The sequence below is a fragment of the Equus caballus genome, chromosome 1 (genome assembly GCF_041296265.1).
Source record: "Equus caballus isolate H_3958 breed thoroughbred chromosome 1, TB-T2T, whole genome shotgun sequence".
Taxonomy (NCBI): domain Eukaryota; kingdom Metazoa; phylum Chordata; class Mammalia; order Perissodactyla; family Equidae; genus Equus; species Equus caballus.
Window position 1 is genome coordinate 39,621,858 of NC_091684.1, and position 21,347 is coordinate 39,643,204.

Sequence of the window (21,347 nt, forward strand, 5' to 3'; positions counted from 1 at the left end):
GTTCAATAGAACTTTCTGTGATGAACCTACTAGCTACAAGTTGGTATGGAGCACATGAAATGTGGTGATTGCAACAGACTAAAAAACAATAGCACAGGACGGGCCCGGTGACGCAGCAGTTAAGTTCGCGCGTTCCGATTCGGTGGCCCAGGGTTTGCCGGTTCGGATCGCGGGTGCGGACACAGGACTGCTTGGCAAGCCATGCTGTGGTAGGTGTCCCACATATAAAGTAGAGGCAGATGGGCACTGATGTTAGTTCAAGGCCAGCCTTCCTCATCAAAAAAGAGAAGGATTGGCGGCAGGTGTTAGCTCAGGGCTAATCTTCCTCAAAAAAAAAAAAAAAAAAAAATTGAATTAAAATAGCCACATTACACAGCTGTATCAGACTGCACGAACATAGAACATTTCCACCACTGCAGAAAGTTCTACTGGATAGAGCTATTTAGAAGAAATCCTGCATTTTTTTTCTTTCCTCCTGGTTGGATTCTAGGGCAAGCAGAAGGCTTTTTCCTCCTCCAACTCAGCCCTCCCAACCCTCCAACGTCAGAGAAAGGAGATTCCTTTCCCCTACCCATCTTCCCCTATTCCACCTCCACACTGCCCACCCTCATGGCATCAGCTTGTTCAACAGCCTTGAACCGGAGCCCCAAGAGGTAGGCAGACGGAAGTGACCTTTCCACATCAGGCACTGCCTATCAGCATTAGCCACGTCATCAGCATCAACAATCCACAATTACTCAACTCTCAAAGGCGAAAATCATTCTGCCGGAGACAGAATCAGGCAAACCAAATCTGAACACTCTAAGAATCAAAACAAAACCCAAACACACATCATTTAATGACGTAAACAAAATATTTGCTTTGGGCTTTGCTAGAGCCCCTATACGTGGTGACTTAGAGGGAAGGAAGCCTGCGAGATTTCTGTCTATTCTCCAAAACTTTTTCAAAGAACTGATTGTCCTATGTTATTTAACCGGAGAATGGGCTAATTTGTCACCCAAAACAATGTTTAACTAAGAGAAGTATTTTTCTGAAATGCAAAAGCATTCAAGCCTTTAACCTAAGGACCTTCACGGCTGAGAGCTCAGGGGTCATCGCTGCCTCTACCTTTATAAGCCCATTTTCAATGCTAATGAATTCTTTTACAGGTGTATTTGCTAATTTTTATGTGTGTTTTAGATATAGATTCACTAATCATTACTTAGATGTAACCCAGGGTTTTTTGCATGTGAAAATAGGACTTAAATCCAGATTTATAGGTAAAGAGCAGGAAACCGAGGGAGGGAAAGACACAAAATAGCCGGAGGGTAAAATGAGGAAGGACTTCACTAGTCTATTTAAAAAAATACCCTAAGGTATTATGTGGCCCCTGCTTGGTAACTTATTAGCTCCCTTCTCAAATTTTCCAAAAAGTTGAACTCATTTTGAAACTTTGATGTACAACTCACTGTCACCTAGGGATTCTTGTTAAAATGCAAATTATGATTTAGAGGATCGGGGGTTGGGGCTGAGATTTCGCATTTCTAGCAAGCTCCCAGACGGTGACGACGCTGTTGAGCAGCAAGGATGTAAACCTTAAGAAGTTGGAATCAGTCCTTGTCAGTTCGGAGAACTCGCTTCTGACAGGGTGAGTAATTTACAGGAAGGTTCGCCTGGAACCTGCCTTACTGCGGGTACCTCTTGGCAGACTCGGGCAGCTCCTTCTCCAGGACAGTGACACAGCGGACTTTAAGGAACATTCGAGGAGTTGGGTGAACCTTAGCACAATCAGCAGTAACGTTTACCGGGGGCGTGTTACGTACCGGACGCCCGCACCTCATTCATTTTGTCCTTCCAGCAACCACATGAAGTGGACACTATTATTCTTCTCGCTTTACAGGTGAAGAAATTGAGGCTCAGAGACTTAAGTAACTTGCCCAAGGTCACGAGCTTTTCGGGAGAGTTGAGTCCAGGTCCATCTAACTCCAAGAGACAACGCTTTTAACTAACAGTTTGGGGCCTCAGTTTCCTGCGCTGTGAAATGAGAAGGGCTGGCTGACAGATCCCTTCCAGATACGCCTAAGGGAGTCTTTGCATTCCTTCTCCAGATCTTGCTCTTTGAGCCTACAGGGAAAAGTTCTTTTTGAGAACACCGCACCCCCTCTGCTTGCCTAGGTCAGGGGCATGCACGGCTGTTCCGGGGAGGGTCGGGCAGTCCTGGAGCAAGCTGGCTCGGGACACAGCGGGCCGATCCATTACATAAGCGCGAGTCGTCCCTCCTTCCGCTCGCCCCTCACCCCTCGCCAAGTCGCAGCACGTAGAGCGGATCCCAGGGATAAATCCCCTTCGCCCGCCGGCAGAGTCCACGGCAGAGCTGGGGGCGCTGAACTTGCCAGTGCATTTCGGGGTCGGGCACTGGGATTTTCCCCGCGACGCTACTCCTCCCACGCTGCCCGCGGGGCCCCCGGTCCCAGTCTGGTCGGCGTCTCCGCCCGGTGCTCTCCCCGCCCCTAGGACGCGGGGACCGCGGCGCTTGGGGCCCGGGAAGGGGCCACCGAGCAGGGACGCGGCACGGTGGGTGCGCCCCGGGGCATGTCCGCGAGCCACTGCCCGGGCTGCAGCGGTCCACGCGAGGTGAGGACGCGGCGGGCCCGGGCTGGGCACGGGCGTGGCAGGGGGTCGGGCGGAAGAGGGGGATGTCTGCGCGCTCTGGGCGGGCTGCGGAGCGCTGGAGCCTGGCCCCGCTGGGCTGCCCGGGCGCAGTCTCCCGCGGGCGGCTCTGGCGCCTAGATCCCCACCGCGCGGGCCGGGGAGTCCCGTTGGCTCACCATCTTCCCGCTCCCGGGCTCGGCTGTGCCGAGGGCGCGGTGGCTCAGGTGACCCAGGCATCCTTCGCCGCTGGGCGGCGGAGCGCTAGAGCTGGGCTTCGTGGAGCTGGCGGAGGACTCTCCATTCGCTCCCCGCTGCCCCAGCGCCCAGCAGGTCGCTGTGAGCGGGTGACCCTAGCCGGGTCTCTCGGAGCGCCTGTTTGGTTAGGAGAGAGACACGTGCCCACTTGCCCTGTCAGAATTGTGCCGGCGCGCCCATGGTTTCTGGGCAGGTGGCTGGAGAGGAGCGGCTTTGATCCTCATTTCTTGTGGTTTCCAAATGCAGACTTCTCGATGCGACGGAGACCGCCTTTCTTCTGCATTCTCCGCTTTCAGTGTATCTTTTTTTTTTTTTTTTAATCTCCCCTCTGCCTCAGCTAATAATATTTATTTCTAGTGTGTGGTGTACTGAAAACACACCAGCCTGCAAAACCTTCACTTGATTGAACTTAATTTCTCAGTTGCTTCTTTCCTCAAAGAAGAGCAGTGACCTGTAGTGTGGACTCGGGGAAAAGTGTTCGCAGCAAAATTTTAAAGCACGATTCCAGTTAAGTGCTGGGACTATTTGGTTAGCCTTCTGTTTTCACAGCTCAGCATTCTGGACCTTTTAGAACTTTTTCTTTTTCTTCTTTTTTTAATGTTGTGTTGGATAGGACCTGCCAGGATGCCGGTTAAACTCTTCTGTTTTGAAAGGACCCTAATCGGCTCATCCTACCTATTTCTTTGCTGAGAGCTGGGCACTGCCGTGGTGCAGCCAGCTTAACCCAGGAGGAAGTTTTCAGGTCTGCCAAATTCAGAAACACACTCTCTCCACAGATATCCGAGATCATTAGCTTTTAAAAATCATCAACTACTCCTGCATGGTTTGTCTCCCCCCTCACCCCCTAAAATGTCATGGCAATCTAGGCTAATGGTGCCTGACCCTCCCAAGGTGCCCAACATATGTCTGTTGAGGAAAGAAAGGGTGGAAGTAAGGAGTAGTAATTAAGTGACTGGAATTGATCACTTATAATCACAGGATCTTGAAAATTGAAAAGGCTTTTAGGGATCCTCTATTCAAACCCTTCACTTTACAGCCCAGGAAGCTCAGGTTCCACTTGGCAAGGATTGACTAAGCTCAGACTGTCAGTTGGTGATGGAATCGACACCAGAATCCAGGCCTTGTCCATCCCACTTAATTCAGTTTTCAAGGCATGTTACCTCCAGGCATTTTGAACAAAAATGATACGACTAGAATCACCTAGTCGTATCATTTTCCTGTTCGTATTTTTTATCTCTCTCTCTCTCTTTTTTAACTGGCAGGATTCTGAATTAGATGAGAGAGGTTGATTTAGTCAACTGCCTTTGTAGCACAATTAAAAAATATACAAACACTTAATTTTAAATAATATCTTACTTTCTTCTTATATGAAAATGAATATGCAGATACATCCCGGGTGAACTTCCAGAAGAAGAAAAGTAATCAAAACAGATGGGACTAAATTTACCCCCATCGCTCCTTGGAGTCTCTTCTGATTCTCAGCCCCCTATGGTGACAACCTGTTAGAGTTAAAGGTGTGGTTTGTAACTGTGGAGCCGACTTGAGGGAAGTGGCTTATCTGATGGCCGTTTGTTTGCTGTGATTAATACCATGATCTCTAACAGAGCTGAGAAAGGAATTTTAAACTGACTTATTTTATTTATTTTTATTTTAGCATTGTGTTGCCTGGTTTTCAGTTTAGTTCAATTTAACAGCTATTGATTGAGTGCCTGCTATGTGCTCAGTGCTGTTCTGGGCATTTGGCATATGTCAATGAACGAAGCAACGAACTTTATCCTATGGAGCTCAAGTCACCATTCATTCATTAGAATTTTTTCCAGGATTTTGTTTGGCAGATAGAAGAGAATTTCAATTTTGCCTAAAGCAGGGAAACGGACATAAATGTTCCAAACTGTCTTCCTTCCAATCTCACGATTCTGTTGATTCTATAGTCACCAAAGACGAACAAGCAAATTGAGGTGAAGTTACGTTGACTTTCAGGAACTGACATTCTACTCTATGTGAATAGCGGTTCCCACGTTTGGTTATCTCATGTATGTTCATTTGGAGTCCCTGAAAGTACATTTCTTTCAGTGCAGGGACATCATCGTGGTGATGTTAAACTTGGTGAAGCACGGCAAGATTAGTTTTCCCAATAGTGTTAGTGTTCCCATGTTAGTGTTGCAGATGGTAACTGTATTAGTTTGTAAGGTGTACCTTCTTCTTTATTTATAAAGCTGGTGTTCTACTTTTATTTTGTCTCCCTTTATATTTTTGTCCCTCACTTCCCTCCGTATTCATAGGCAGCAGAGTGTTGTGACTTATTGGTAAATCCGTTACCAGGGAAGTTGTTTTTAATCAGACATTGCAGTTTTAAGCATTTTCTAATTCTCTCAATTGCTTTTTCTTCAAAACGGCCTGGTTTGCAAGCTCAGGCATGTTTATTGTTTTTAACAAAGGCTTATCGAAATGAACTTGGCAGTTTTTCAGTCATATACAGCCAAAAAAAAGTATTCAGTGCAGCTTTGGGGGTTGTTTATGCATTCCTTACCTAACCAATTGCTTTGCTTTTAAAAATCACCAATTTGGAAGCTATTTTCTTATGAGTTCCATTCTAGTATATCTAAAAACTAACCCATTAAAGTGGTATAATAATTTAATTGAGGAAAATCAAATCCACGCTTGACGATGTTGGGACATTTCAAGTACACAGAATTTCTCTCTGTCTCTGTTTTTAATTTGTTCTACATCAAAGGACATCAGGAAGTGTCATTATCTGACGGTGTCCTATTTGAAAGTTGTCTCTGTTAAACACTTGGAGGAGAGTCACGATTTCTGAGGGCTGCCAGACACCCAGAGTAGTTGATTGTCTTCGTTTGCCGGCCGCTCTGCCCCATCGCATCCTCGTCCCTCCTTGGGCTGCACATCCATGAATGGGATGAGTTGCTGTGGCCAGGGAGGAAGTTACACACTATTAATTATTTCATTAATGTGCTTATTCATTATTTACTTAATAAATACTTGTTGAACTTATACATTTTGTTAAAGATCTGTATAAAGTTTCTATTTTGAGCACCTCTTTTCCCATGCTGGTGGTAGTAGGGGATATAAAGATACAGAATCTACCTCCGAAGCAGGGTACAGCCTGGTATGGAAGAAAAGACTTTGTATGACTAGCTATAATACCATTTGTAACCACCTTAAGAGAGAGAGAAGTACTTGGAAAATTAAAAGGAAGGGGAGAGAGCATACAGGCACTGTGAGGAGTCAAGGCTTAGGGGAGACTTTATAGACAGGGACTCGTTTGAGCTGCTCGTCGAGAGATGGGTAGGATGGTGAAGGGTTATAGAAGCAGAAGGGAATACCTGTCTTTATGGGAGTACATCCTTGCTCCTTTTTGAAGATGTATAGAAGACTTCCTTTTGGGGGCCACTTGAGCCTGTGCTGGTGTATCACCCCTACACCCTCTGCTTGTTTCCCCCTCCATCCTGGTTAATGGAGTACTGACCAACACTAAAACAACACATTGGATTGACCAGTGCTCTCCTTTCCCTCTGAAACACGTACTGGTTTTTGCTCAGAGCACTGAGACCACTGTGGCAAATAGCCATCCTGACAGTAAGCTGATGTACTTTGCTTTGATCAGCTCATGTGCACACTTACAGTAGTGTTTGGTCATAGTCTTGTTTATACCTGTAGAACTTGCTATTGTAATTTTGCAATTTAATTAAATATTACATAAACTGATGTAATGCAAATACCAAAGAATGCTATTTCTATGAAAACTAAGTTGATTGCCAAATAGGCCCATAAAAGTAAGCCATTTTAAAAACAATATCAGCACATGGATGGACCATGAAACATTACACCAAGTGAAAGAAGCCAGACACAAAAGACCATACATTGTATGATTCCATTTATATGAAATATCCACCATAGGCAAATCTATAGAGGCAAAAAGTAGATTGCCAGGTAATGGGGGTGGAGGGACTTGATAGTGACTGATAATGGGTACAGCGCTTCTTTTTGGAGAGATGGCTATGTTCTAGAATTACATAGTGGTGATGGTTTTCTAACATCATGTAAGTACTAAAAATCACTGAATTGTACCACTTAAAAATATTAACATAGTGAATTTTATCTCAATCACAAAAAAACCTATAAAGCTAAAACAAAAAGCAACATCAACAAACGAGTTACTACTACTTAGGTGTGGAATTGACAATTATGAAAGACTGGAAAACTATAGTAAAAAAATCTAGAAAGATTTTGCACCCATGTGTTTTCACAAAGGCCTTTAAGGGACAAATGCTTTTAAGAAATGGAGGCAGGAAATCTAGGCGCAATTCAGCCAAAAAAGGCAACACAGAACTTCAATCCTGACCTAACAGCCAAAGGTTAGTGAATGATTTAACTTTTATTTATGTGACTAGAGTTGAGAGAAAATGTTCGAAATGTGATGTATCAACTTTTTGACTCTGCTTTTGCTGACTTCTGCTTGCCTCAGTCCAGAGAGATTTTAGTGTTACAATCTCTTAGATGCCCAGTGTATCCTGAAAATAGCTCATCTCTTGCATCTGGAAAGAAAGTCCATGTTTATGAGCCTCTCTTATGGATGTACTATTAGTCACTTAAGATTCTAGAGGAGACTGAACCTACTTTTCAAGTTTCTAAATCACCATAAAAATTCAACCCTTTCCCCTGCAAACTGTCTTATGGCTCCCTGGTTCATATATGTAAACAAGGTAACAGCATAAAATCTTAACTACACCAAGACTTAAGCATTTGTTGATTTTATAATTTTTCAAAATATTTCTCAACACAATTCACCATTTTCTGGTTTATTTAACATATTACAGATTAAGTCTGTAATTACTTATTTTGAGGACCAACTGGTATTGTTTTTGAAATTCTACATTTTTTGGTGAAATACTTTCCATGGCAGTGAGCTCATATTTCAGCTCCTACTGCAACCAGTTGTATTTCTTGAAATAGCAATTTCAGCTCTCTGAACCTGTAACTTCAAAACAACTGCATTCATAGCCCATGAAGGAACTACCAAAAAACCGTCCAAACCCACACTCGCGACAAAGTCTGATCTGCTGCAGGGGACAATAGAGTGTTACATCTTCAGTCAGATAGGGGTCAACCAGACAACTAGTGAAAAGCAACCTCATCCATCATTATCAACTAGTCATGAATGAGGGGAGCCCAAACTCAAAGGCATCACTGCTGTCAAGAAGAAGTGTTTGGCCAGGTTGATGCCTGCTTCTGCGTGATGCATCAGTTAGCTGACTCAAGACCATTTCAATGGTTCTCAACCCTGGTACACCTTGGAATCATCTGGAGAAGGAAAAAAAATATTGGTGCCAAGGACCCACCCTCAAAATTTCTGATTCAGTAGGGCTAGGATAGGACCAGGCATCAGTGGCTTTTAAATCTTCCCTGGTGAATCTCACGTGCAGGCAGGGTTGTAAGCCACTGATTTATAATATACTAAATAATATTATAGTTTTTCTGAACAAATTTTGTTGAAACAAATGGTTGCTGTGGTATCTTCTTAACGTTATCTGATGAAACAAATTAAATATGATACTTTTTCTTCTTTTAATTGTTTTTTTTTTTTTTTTGCAATTTCTCTATACAGCATCCACTCAGTATATGGGAAGCTTCCCCAATGGTTGAATGAATTTTCACTGATTTTTCCCCCTGTGGGATTCACTGAGTTTATGTCTATACAATGTCAAAGTAATCAAATCAACCAAAATGGTGTTATAACAGTCAAATTGGTATTATTATTATGCTCATGGAAATTCTCACCTACTGTTACCAGTTAGCTGTCCAAAATTGTGCTTTCACTCTTGATTTTTGTATTAAAATAGTACTTTCACAGATCTTGACTAGTAGTTTTTCAACTGTGTTTTGTAGATTTCTGGGGGTTTCAAGGAGCCTCGGGGGCTGTGATGGGGCATGGGGACAATGGGAGGGGGAAAAATGTCTTGCTTCCAGTTAGGGTTCCTTTTGGTGGTCTCTTCTACAACCTGAGCAGGTGTGCTCTTCTTGATTTCACATTTTTGGTCTCCAAGTAAGATTTTATTTGAATAAAGGAGTCCTTGGATAAAAAAATTTGTACCTAGGTCACATGTTTCTAAGTTTCTGTCTCCCCTTTCTTGCCAAATGTGGTTTATGTAATTCTGGTAGCTCCTAATTGTTTCTAGCTACTACTGTGCATCTGTGCTGAAGAAGCATAAGAAGACTTTGGTCCTATTAATTTTATATCCTTGGTGCCTGTGGGAGAGAGAGCCAAATGAACAGTTAGACACTCTGAGCAAGTCATACAGATTAGGAGTCATCAGCATAGAGACTCAGTTTAAGTTCCGTGTGTAGAAGTCATCACCCAAGGAGACTGTTTATAGAGAGATGTGAGAGAGGTCAGAGATAAAATTCTGAGAAGTAGCTATGCTGGGTGAGGTATCCCGCTCCATACTCACATTAATCCAATGCACATTTTGGTCAATGAAGTTTCTTTTTATATTTTCATTTCTTACATCCCTACATACGCTTGTGCATAACTGTCAAAAGAGTTGAAGCATGAGTATATATGTGCGTGGATGAGGGTGTAGGGTAGTCTGGTAGGGTCGCAGAGCACGGGCTATGGAAACCAGCCAAGGAAGTTTTCTCTTCCTGTGAAAATGCTACATCCTGCACAGAACCACAGGGCTCCTTCTATATGCATATTGAGGCGCAGAATGAGAAGATAAACTTGAGTGGTTGCCTAGTGGATTTGGGAGTGCAGACAGCCATTTTGGTATTTTTGGCATACAATGATTTGTTAAGAAGCGTTGTGTTTTCTTGACTTTTAAGGTCCAGATATTTCCCCCATGTCTTCATTCTCCTTCATGGAACTAGAGCAGTGACTGTTGGCTTCTGGGTGTGGTCCTAATGAGGCCTGGGGTTAAGCCCCCATTCCACACGGGTCTGAAGCTTCATTTGGTTTCATTGACACAGACCCTGCCCTCAACGCTGGGCGACTGTTTGGCAAATTTGGTTACAAGGCTCACCAGGCAACAGTGTCTTAATGTAATTTAAAAACTCATAAATACTCTTAGAAAAAGTCAAAGTACCCTGGTAAAGAATAAATAAATGCTCATAAATAAGATACCGGCAAAAGTATTTTACTTAATAGGGTGTTCCAAGGATAAAGAGACTGGTCATTATGTGAAATATTAAGCCCCACACATTTTTTTCTCTAATTTTTACGTCTTTAGGGTGACTTCTTTAGTTATCCTCCACATAAAGATAAAATATAAGCAATCATATATTCTAATTTTATTAGAGATGGTCTAACTAAAATTTCAGATGACATTGAGTAGCTGATGCACCCAGATCGGTATCTCAGCATGCTCCTGGCACATTCTGCTCTCTTCAGAAATTCTTGCATGAGAGTATACCTAACTGGCTGCAAATACAAGCAATGTTAAGGTGAAGCTTCATTTTTTTTTTATAGTTTTAAGCTGAGAAGGGACATTTGAATTGGATGAAATAGAGTTAATTACCTTTAAAGTCTCTAATAAGAAAATATTGTGATTAAACAATGTTAAAATAACTCAATGAGTTTACCTCTTCATCAGGCAGATATTTACTGAGTACCCAGCACGTGCTAGACACTGTGCCGGGTGCCGGAGGCCCCTAGAAGATAGACAGGGTGTTTACCCAAAGGCTTACAGTCTCCTAGAGGAGACAGATGTGTGGACAAATAATCACAGCATTGTGATGAGTCCCATAAGTGACCACCCGCTATGGGAGTTCAGAGCCCAAGGCACAACGCTGCCTAGGTTGGTCAAGCCGTTAAAGAGATGTAGGGATACACGAGGTGAACAACCTGAGGAGGGGCATTCTAGGCAACAGGGGCAATTTGTACCCAGGCACCGTGGCAGGAAAGTGCACCGTGGACTGAAAGCACTGCACGGTTCTGCAGGGGAGTTAGGTTGGCTGACTGGCAGGGTCCGTGTGTGGCTAGGTGCCACATAGGACCAGAAGGGTAGGCAGGTGCTAGCTTATTTAGGGTCTTATGTATCACACTAAGGAGTTTCAATTTTGCTTCATCTGCTAAGAGTAGTCCCTGAAGGCTTTTAAACTGAGGAGTAGGGAAGGAGTAGGGGTTTGGTAAAAAAATTAGCTTGTGTTTCAAAAACAAACCTCTGAATGGGGCTTTAAGAAAGGTCCAAGAGGGTGAAGAACTAAGGGTCTGTTGAAGTGGTACAGATGGGAAATAGGGTTAATGTCTCATGGCAAGACTTTTGCTTCATTTATACTTATATTCTTGGTGCTTGGTGCCCTATAGGGCATGTGGTAGAGATGTCTGGTAGGCAATTTGATGCTCTGTGCAAGCAATACAAAATTTAGGCATCATCGACTAATAGGCTCAATTGAAATCTCATGATTCGTTGTAATTACCTGGGAATGTGTGAAGAGTGAAGTGTGAAATGGATCAAAAAACTGTGGAGAATAGCTAGAGTGTGTTCACCTTATACCAGAGCACAACTTGGTGATTATACCTTTCTGTTTCTACTCTCATTGTCTAGTTATGTGTTGATCTCTTTCACTAGATCAACTGTGAGGCCAGGGACTGTGTCTTATTTACAGTGTCACTGCTTTTGCCCACCTTCACAAAGCACCATTTGTGTGTCTGAGTAGCTGTGTCTTCCTGTGAATAGCACCCTCTGGAGTTATGCTTCAGCTGTCCCTACTTAACTGGTCCCAGCAGCTGCCATGGTACCTGACATGTGGTAAGTGTTCAGCATGTTTGTTGAATGAATAAATAAATGATGCAATGTATAATGAGTGGTCGGAGGAAGAAGCATCTAGCAAAACAAGTAAGAAGCATGGGTCTGTGGGGAAGCAGAGAAAATAGGAGAGACTCCTGTCTTGAAAATTCAGGGAAGAAAGAGTTCAGTAATGGGAGAGAGGTTAATGGTGCCAAATGCTACAGAGAGGTCAGTTAATTAAGGAAGGCAGAGTTACCACTGGCAATTAGGAGTCATTGGTGATAATGTCAAAAATAGCCTGAGTGGTGTGTAAGGGAGGCAGGAGGGAAATCCCATTCCACTGATGTGGGAATGAGGAAAGGGGTGAGGAGATGGTGTAGACTGGGTTCGCGAAGGGAAGGAAGTAAGTGGTAGTAGCAGTAAAAGGAGTTTTCTCCCCTTCTCTTTCCTTCTTCTCCCTTCTTTCCTCTCTCACGTTCTTCCTTCCTGATTTCAAGTTGGGAGACACCTGAGTAAATTTATAGGCTAAAGAGGACTTCGTGTAAAGGTCTAGATTCAAAATATAGACAACAGAAGCGAGGATACTAACTGGAGAAATTAAATATAGAAGGATACATCTTACTTTGAGAAAGGCAGAAAAGAGGTAAGGATGCATGTGGATATGAGTAAACTGGAGGACTAGCTGAAGGAAAGGAAATGGAAGAAAATCCTATCCAATGGCCCCAATTCTCTCTATAGAATAGTAACTAACATGTTTTGGACACTTTCTATGTTCTTAGCATTGTCAAAATTACTTTACATACGTTAACTCACTAATTTCATTGAAGATGCAATTATTATCCTAATTTTACAAACGAGACAGTTGAAGCACAGAGAGGTTAAGCAACTTGCCTGAGGTTATACTGCTGCTAAGAGGCAGAACCAGGATGCAAAGCTGTTCCATCATGCTGGAAAGGACAGTATGTAGAGTGCTTAAGATTTTGGATAACCAATGTGTGTACGAATCAGGTACAACATATTGTTGCTGAGTCACTCTGAGCACTTAGTCTGTGCTGGAAATCGTAATTCTGTTGTGCTATTAATCTTCAAGGTGGAGAGATTTCCTCCAGAAAAACTTGCCTTACTGGTTACAGGAGTGGAAATGTTTGGATGTTTGGATTGCTGTGGAATTGGGGATTGGTGGCTTGGAAGAAGTGGGGGTGCCAGAAAGAGAGCAATTGATATGATGGATCATGAGTTCTAGCCTCCAAGAAGAAGGAAAAAAGAGCAGATAAGCTGATGGAGTGAGAGAAAATGGAGGAGCAAGGGGCCTGAGGGCTCAAGGCAGTTGAAAACCAGGTGCAATAGGAGTTGAGGAGTCGCAGACTTGTGGAGGATAGAAAGTTGGGGTTAGAGAGGGATACTTAATTCTCACAAAAACCCTAGATTTCAGAAGTGAGGGTTGGCACAGGTGGTGATAGGTTGATTGTGTGGCTTTGGGAGTACTTGGCTCAAGTGAATTGGAGGTGAATCTTTGGAACTTGATGAGGTCAACGTTGAGGCTGAGATCAGCAAAGATGTTGAGTAGATGTGGACTGGAACCTGTCTTTTATTGGAGGATGGTGCCCAGAAGCCCTAAGGACTGGTCTGGACTTTAGAAAACTGCAACTCAAGTGTAGCTTTAGGGAAAGATACAGAAGGTTAGCTGATATCTAGCATTCAATAAAAATCGCTTAATGCTCTCAAAAGAACACCGTCAGAGAACAGTTGAATAGCTTATGTTATGTACTATAGTTTTTGAAGAAAAGAACCTGAAGAATCAATTGGCAAAACAACACATTTCACAAGTAACTTTGGTTGCTTTAGCAAAATCATCATTACCCTGGAAAGAAAGGACTGTGCTGTGATGAAATCTCCTCTTCCTCTTCCTTCTCCCTGTAGTGTGGAGTGCAACACTCTCTGGGCAGAGAGAGGCAGCTGAAGATCATCAGGCTTCCAGATGTAGGGCCTTGTTGTGACTTGTGGAGGTGGGGGTCATGGCAGTGGGGCCGGAAACTTCAGTGGGACTCTGTATGGTATCCTCTGCTTCTATAGTTAGCCTTGTGATGGGAACCAGCAATATGTGTTCCCTTTGTACAGCTGTGCATACCACTGTCTGCTTTTCTCTTCTGCCCTTTTAGGATTTCAAGGAATCAAAATTACATCTGATGTATGCTTAGAAAGCCCCACATGTGCAAATATGGAGCTACTGCATAGGGATGGAATATGTGTGCTGGGTCTGATATCTAAGTGGCGTGTGTAGATAGTGTATCAGGTAGGATGTTTGGGGGTGAAAGGAACAGAAACTCCAACTTGGACTGGCTTAACTAGTTAGAAAAGTTATTCCTTCATGTAGTAGGAAGTCCAGGAGCAGAGTGTCTGGACCCTGGCTTTGCTTCTCTGTGATTCTCTTGGCTTTGTCTCTGCCATGTGTTGGTTTCATTTTCAACCCAATTCCCCTCATGGTCCCAAGATGGCTACAATAGTTTGAAGAGTGGCATCAAGATAGGAAACATCCAGTGGAAGGGGAGAAGCTGCGTCTTCATGTCTCCTCAGTAGTGAGGACACCTCCCCAGAAGCTCCCAAAAGACCTTTCTTCAAGTCATTGGCAAGGATGGGGGCACTGCTCTTTCCTTAAATCAGTCCATGACCTGCAGGGGGACAGGATTGACATAATTCTATTTTTTTAAATTAATTAATTAATTAATTAATTTTTTGAGGAAGATTAGCCCTGAGCTAACATCCGTGTCCATCTTCCTCTACTTTATATGTGGGACGCCTGCCACAGCATGGCTTGACAAGCGGTGCCACGTCCGCACCCGGGGTCTGAACCGGTGAACACCAGGACGCCTAAGTGGAACGTGCAAACATAACTGCTGCACCACCAGGCGAGCCCCCATAATTCTTGATTAACCATTTGGGGTGGACCGGATGTTGGGAATCATGTCCATGAGAGAGAGAAGGCTTGAGGCTGTTATGAAATTCCAGCCTCGTCAAGGGGGAGGAGCCTTGGATGGCGGTCAAGTCCCTGCCTTCAGCATTTGTTAGCGTGTGAACTTGAACAAGTTAGCAGCTTCTGTGAGCCTCTGTTTTCTCTTGTAGGATTGCTGTGGGAATTGAAAGCACTTTATATAAAATTTAAGGAGCTATACAAATGCTAATTATTAATTTGAAAATGATGATGACAATAACAACTTCCATTACTGAGCACTTACGTGTTCTAGGCACTTGCTACAGGCTTAAATGCATTCCCTCTCTTTATTCCTCACTAAACACATATCAGGCAAAGATCACACTCAAGGCACTCCAGTAGATGGTTTATTTCCAGTCTCAGTTAAGCTGAGATCTGGAACATTAAGGCTCAAGGGTAGGGACAGACAACAGGTGCAGGCTCACTTTCGCCTGGAAGTTCTGCTTTTTTGGCCTGTGTAAGCAGGTAGAGGCAGCTGGCTGTGGGGCCTCTGCACTTGCTCTGTTATCTGCCACGGATTGTCTTTAACTAGTTCAGGGCTCACTGCTCCAGGGATTTGTAAAACAGTATATATGTACTTTTAAAACACCTGATGCTTTTCTTTCCATTGTTCCTTTATTTCCCCAAAGCTAAATTTTTTGCTTATTTATGCTTTTGAAATAGTAGAGGGATTTACAAAATGTTTATTACCTTCTTGTAGTTGTATTTTGATGAGGCTTACTGGTCAAGAAGCCTATCAGGTATGGAGTGAGTAAGTGGTGGGGCCTAATTTTCTTGACGTTGCACATTGCCCTGCCTTGAACATCATTGAGATATGAACTTTTTCCATATTTTGGTTTATATCCTTATGATAGTTTCCCTGAAGGAGAAGAGCTAGGCGAGAAGGTTTGAACTTTTTATACGGATTGCCTGATTGGTTCATGGAAGGTTTTCGAGTGGTGGAAATGACACACTTGTAGTCTTGTTTTGGGAATATGCATTTTCTCATTCTACGGTGCGATCGTATGCCTGGGATCATAAAATATTTCTAGAAAGTCTGAACCATTCTGATACCATGTAACTGACTTTTTCCCAGGCTCCCCTTGCAATTATAATAAAAATAGTGTTTCTATGGCTCAGCCTATACCAAATTTTGAGGCAATCCAGCCCTTGTCAATTCCTCCCCGTTAGCTGGTAAAGTCCTGGGGAGAAACTAAACTTGTGCATCTTGATTCAGCCTTCCCTTGTGTGAGTTACTTCTCCTGAGGCTTCTTGATCTGTATGCAAATAGACCCCCTGGAGGCCCATCTTTCAGACACATCTGCTTTCTATTCATAGTTCTGGCCCTCACGCTGGGCCCTCTGCTACACTCTTAGACAATCTGTGAGTAAACTGATGGGAAAATGAAGTGAGAGATACTGGGTTTTTGCTGACACAGTATGAATATGGAGTATTTGTTTTGGCGTTGTGGTGGAAGTCGAAAGACTTTCATTCATATGACTCGACTTCCCATGTAATTCTTTCAACAATTCCTAAAATACTTCTCCCCAACTCTTCCTACCCCCCTCAACAGGATATATTGATGAGTGAAGCTATGTAGCAATGAAAAGTTGGAGGAAGGAACTGCCCCTAGTCTTAGATTTTTTAAAAATTGCAGTTGCAACTGTAGTGTATATGATAGAAATCATGTTTATATTTTGCTCTCTGTACATTTCCCCAGGTAATTTTAAACACAAATATGTCAAGTATCATAATAGGAAAAAGCAGAAGAGTGGCACCACTGCCTGCCCTGGAGGGGCCCATGGACGGACTGACCACACAGTATCACTAGGACTGTGGGGGTGGTAGAGAGAGCGCTCTGGTGGCAAGTAAATTGTTTGGGCGAGGGCCCTAGAACAAGCCTATGAGGTAGGTAGAAAATGGAGGCCCAGGAGGCCGCTTGTACCAGGTCACACAGCAAGTCACTGAGAAAGCCTGGATTTCAACTCAAATCTTTCTAAATCCAAATTGCATGCTCTTTATTTTGCTTTTCCTGGTTTCGTTTTCCCAAATTTGAATTTTTAAAATTACCTCTAAAATAATTAAGGCTCTAGAGACGGGAATAAAAGGCATACTGCTTCCCCTACCTTCTCCCATACCGCCCAGGCCATCTTCTCTGCATGTACAGATCATCTAAGGAAATCGAGGGTGCCTGTCTCCAGCAAGACAGAACAGCTGCTAGGGCAGAAGTGGGCAGGACCTCCCTGAGTGAGGGCCGTGGTGTGCTGGGCTCTGGGAACCGAGACACTCCCAGATTTACAGCAACAGAGTGTCCCAGCAGCCTACCTTTTTTGGAAAGGAGAGCCATTTGTGCTGTTCTGCCTTCTTTTGCCTTGCCCTGTCCTGCTTTGCCCCAGTGTTAGAGAGCAGAGCCGCTTACAGCGGAGAGGTCGGGAGGAGAGTCAGGGCTGCCTCTTGCTCACCTGTTTTTCCACTGGTTGCACTTGTTGGTGCCCAGCTACTGTTGCATGAAAGAAATGAAGATGCTCTGGCCCTAGTCCTGCAGGTAAACCATTTGAGTGACTTTGGACAAGTCACTTCAAGATTAGAACAGTCTAGTCTCCGTTTCCCCAAAACTAAAGTGCGCTATTTTTCCTCCTCATTTTAATGTTTCTGAAATAAGATGTGATAGGCATTAGAAGTAAATATTTAATATAGTAGTGTTTCATAATTTTTTCCTTTTCTTCAGAAGCCGTTATTAAGTCAGTGGGGTAACTTACAATTTATGTTACTTTAGGATTGTGGGAATATGGTAATAAGTCCCTTAAGGAGTTGTTTGGAGAATAGATATGCCTGCCAACCTGTTTGTGAACAGTGAAGTGCTTTATGAATGTAAAAGATCCGGAAACTGCCCAACTGTCCCTGTGTGATTATGTCTCAGAGATGCCCAGACTGGAACTTCTTGATTAAAAACGTAGTGACAGTCCTCTATTGAATAAAGTTGGTGTTCTGGGTTATAAGAATGTATATTTCTAATATCTCCTTCTCCCAGTAGGACTCAGTAAGCTATTTTCGTTTTGAATTTTAAAATATGGCTCATAAAGATTTGAATTAGGCCTTGGCGAGAACTGTTTGCCTGTCATGGACTGAGAGGATTCCTGGCCCTTATTGGAAATATCAGATTGGCCAGAAAACTTGTGTAACTTGAGCAGAATGTCAATCCAAAAGGATGTTCTGCAATTCAAATGGGAAATTAGAATGCCACTGAGTTCTTAAAATAAGCTAGATAATAGGAGGGGATTCAACACAGTTACTCAGACTGTATTCCTGTCCAGGTGGAGTTCAGTTTGGAGACAGCAAAGGGTGAAGGCTAGACGCTGAGCTAAAATTTCCCTTTCCAGCTCGGTTCAACCCGTTTGCCCTAATAACAAGTCTGAAGGAGTTTACAATCTAGCAGGAAACAAGGTGGACATTTACCTTACCAGGTCAAACAGGGTGTGAGCAAATAATCAATGGGAACAAGATCACAGAGAGAATATTTACATTCCTATAAGAAATCTTACCAGTTATTGTGAGCGTCCATTTACAAGGAAATGGGCTGTCATGGTGCTTAAACCAGGGGTGGCAAAGTCAAACCTCTTTGGGGCTCAAGAGTGAAGTAGCTGAGTGGTGACATGATGGGGCGGCACTGGGCTATAGCTAAGTCGGGAGAACATGTAAAGCTTTGTCTTCTCGCCTTTCAACAGATATGTACGTTCTGTTCTTGGTGCCAGAGACCCGTCAGTGAACAAACCCAACAGAAATCGCTGCCCTCCTGGCGTTTACATTCTAATTTGTTGCTGCCTTAAGACAAATAACTGAGCCAATTAGAATTATCTCTAGAGTAAAAGTGAATGAGTCAGAATCAGACGCATTGGTGTGTTCCTGTGAATAAATTGCACAGATTTCAATTTTGTTAGCTTTTAGGCCCTTTTCACATAGTTAATATTTCTGGATAAATGGAATTACTATAATTATAATATAAGTAGAAATAGTTTATTTTCAGCATTCTGATTGGTCTGTTGCCTTAATTTGCTAAATAACCATAATTATAAAATATTGGCTTTACAAGGCAGCACCTGGTTTATTTAATTCTAGTTTTGTTATTTAATTGAAAATAAAGCATTGTGAGAAATCCCATCTGTCGTTGTCCTAATTGTGCTGACTTACTGAGGTTGGTTAACGATGACTTGGTGCGGATTTTGACCGCCCGCGTCAATGGATCCCGTGGCTGGGGCTGGAGAGCGGAGACTCTGGCAGGGAGCTCCCGAGGAAGCCGAGGAAGCCGTCCCCAGGGAGCAGGACTCTTGCAGGCCTGGTTTTCTGCGAGCAGCTCAGGCAGGGCTTTCTGCAGCTTGACTCTGATGAGGTCACTAAAATAACAAGCCTGGGAGCTTGGACCTAGGAAACCATGTGCCTTTCTTTGAGCTTCTTGTGGGAAAATGGGGATGAGAAGCATTTGTGATTGCACTTATCTTTAGTTTTGACAAAAGGAACTTCTGCCAGGCCTGCAAAGCGAGGCACAACTGAGAGTTGCAGAGAGAGAAAATGCAAGCTGCTCACAACGCTCAGAGTTCTCTGACTGTTCGGCTCAGTCTTCAGTGACTGTTTTTAGCAAATCAAGGGGTGTTAAGGGACATGAAGTTTGTGGCCCGGATTCCTGTTTTAGGAGCTTCTTCGCATGTGTGCCTGGGAGCTCCCCCCTTCTCCCGCATGCTGAGGGTGCTATGTTGAGCTGGGAAGCAGAGATTCTTCCAAACCAGGGTCTCAGCATTCCCGACCTGGGGGACTTTCCAACTGAAAGACCTGAGCGTCCTGACAGGCCACACGTATTACTGAAGTGTGTTGCTTGAGGTGCTATAATGAATCTGTGTGCCCCCCAGTAATCACATCATTTGCTGAAATTGCTGCCACACGTTGAATGGGCACCTTTACATCTATATAAAGTCCAAAGGGCGCTGTGAGGGACTGAATATGTCCCCCCAAATTCATATGTCAGGGCCCTCACCCCTCAATGTGATGATATTAGAAGGTGGGGCCTTTAGGAGGTATTAGGTTTAGATGAGGTCATGAGGGTGGAGCCCCATGTTGGGATTAGCGCCATCATAAGAAGTGGAAGAGAGAGAAATCTCTCTCTCTCTCCATGCACACACTGAGGCGAGGTAATATGAGGACACAATGAGCAGGTGGCTGTCTGAAGCCTGGAAGAGAGCCCTCACCAGAACCTGACCAGGCTGCACCCTGATCTTGAACTTCCAGCCTCTAGAACTGTGGGAAAATAAATGTCTGTAGTTTAAGCTACTCAGTCTTTGGTATTTTGTTATGAGACCCCGAGTGCACTAGGACAGGCTCAGTGCCTCTTCTTAAGGTCTTACCTGATCCATCAGGAAGGTTGATAATGTCATTCCTTTTATCTCTGAACTCAGTGACCCTGTGCTCTCCTGGACTTCTTTTTATCTTTCTTAATTTCCTTGCAACCTCCTCTTCTCGTAACTCTCTCTTAAAGATTGGGGTTCCTCAAAGTCCTACTTTCTCTTCTCTTCCACCCACCCTCAGGACAACTTGCTGCTGAAATTGGGGTCTGTGGACCAGCATATCAGAAACGTGAATCTCAGGGATCAGGATTGGAATCCCTTACAGACCTGCTGAATTTGAATCTGAATCTGCCATTAACAGACGACACCCACAGAAGTCTGAAAGTTCTGTTCTTTGCGATCTCAGTGACCAATGGCATGCCCCAACCTCCAAGTGTACACCTGACACCAGATCTCCCTCCTGTGCTCTGGACCAGTTTATCTGACACAGCCTCTGGGCTGTCCACTCTGAGGTCCCACAGGGATATGGAACTTTGCCTGTCCAGAGTCTGGCTCCTCTTCTCCCAAATATACTCCTCCTCCTTTGTGCAATCAACAAAAGATAGGGTCTCTCCAGAAACTTTTCCTTTAGAACTCACATTTAACCACATACTCCTGGGTTAAAGGGTTTCTTTGGACTTAGTCAGGGCTACTAGTCAGGTGGTGTCACTGGTCTGGCTGGCCCATTGTTCAGCCAGCCTCTCTGCATCATCAGTGGCTCTATCAGCCTCTTTTTAAGTATTTTGAATATTGCCCATGGTGTCATGTTCAATTAGTAACATTTCTAACTTTTTTTCCCTCCATAGTAAGTTTGTGTATAAGTACTCCATAAATATTTTATAAATTAAGTGGTGATCATTATATTTGTTATTAATTATTAATATATTACAGGTATAAGCAGTTAATCAATGTTTTTAATGGTGAGTAAATAGGAAGTTCTCTGACTGAAGTGCAAGATTTTCAGAATATTTGTGAATGACCATAGTGAGTCCAAAAGAAGGGTCATCAGAAACATAGTGGGACCTGATATGTCACTTGATTGTAATCATACAACATCTTTTTGGAAGAGAAAAATCAGAGGCAACCCAACTGTCCGACAATAGGGAACTGGTGAAATCAATTACAGGACACTCATTCAAGCAAATCCTTTGCAACCATTAGAATGATCAGACAGAGTACACTTATTAACATTCATGGCGTCAAATTAAGTGAAAAGAGCATGTTACAGATAGGATGACTATAGTTTTCTGTTTTTAAAAACTGTGGTAAAATATATATAACATAAAATTTACCACTTTAACCATTTTTAAGAGTATATTTCTGTGACATTATGTACATTCACATTGTTGTGCAACCATCTCCAGAACTTTTTTT

The 21,347-nt window shown here is 43.3% G+C and overlaps 1 protein-coding gene across 4 annotated transcripts in view; it reads left to right on the forward strand.

Annotated features, from left to right (window-relative positions):
* The first annotated feature begins 729 nt into the window (after positions 1-729).
* SLC16A12 (solute carrier family 16 member 12) overlaps positions 730-21,347 on the forward strand; it is an 84,675-nt gene continuing 64,057 nt past the window's right edge. The window contains exon 1 of one of the 4 annotated variants that reach the window (XM_070224442.1): positions 730-1,627. The gene's annotated coding sequence lies outside the window, so the exon portion shown is untranslated. Of the gene's footprint in view, positions 1,628-2,124; positions 2,614-21,347 lie in introns of those variants that run through there. The other 3 variants (XM_070224469.1, XM_023642985.2, XM_070224465.1) reach the window with 3 other exon arrangements.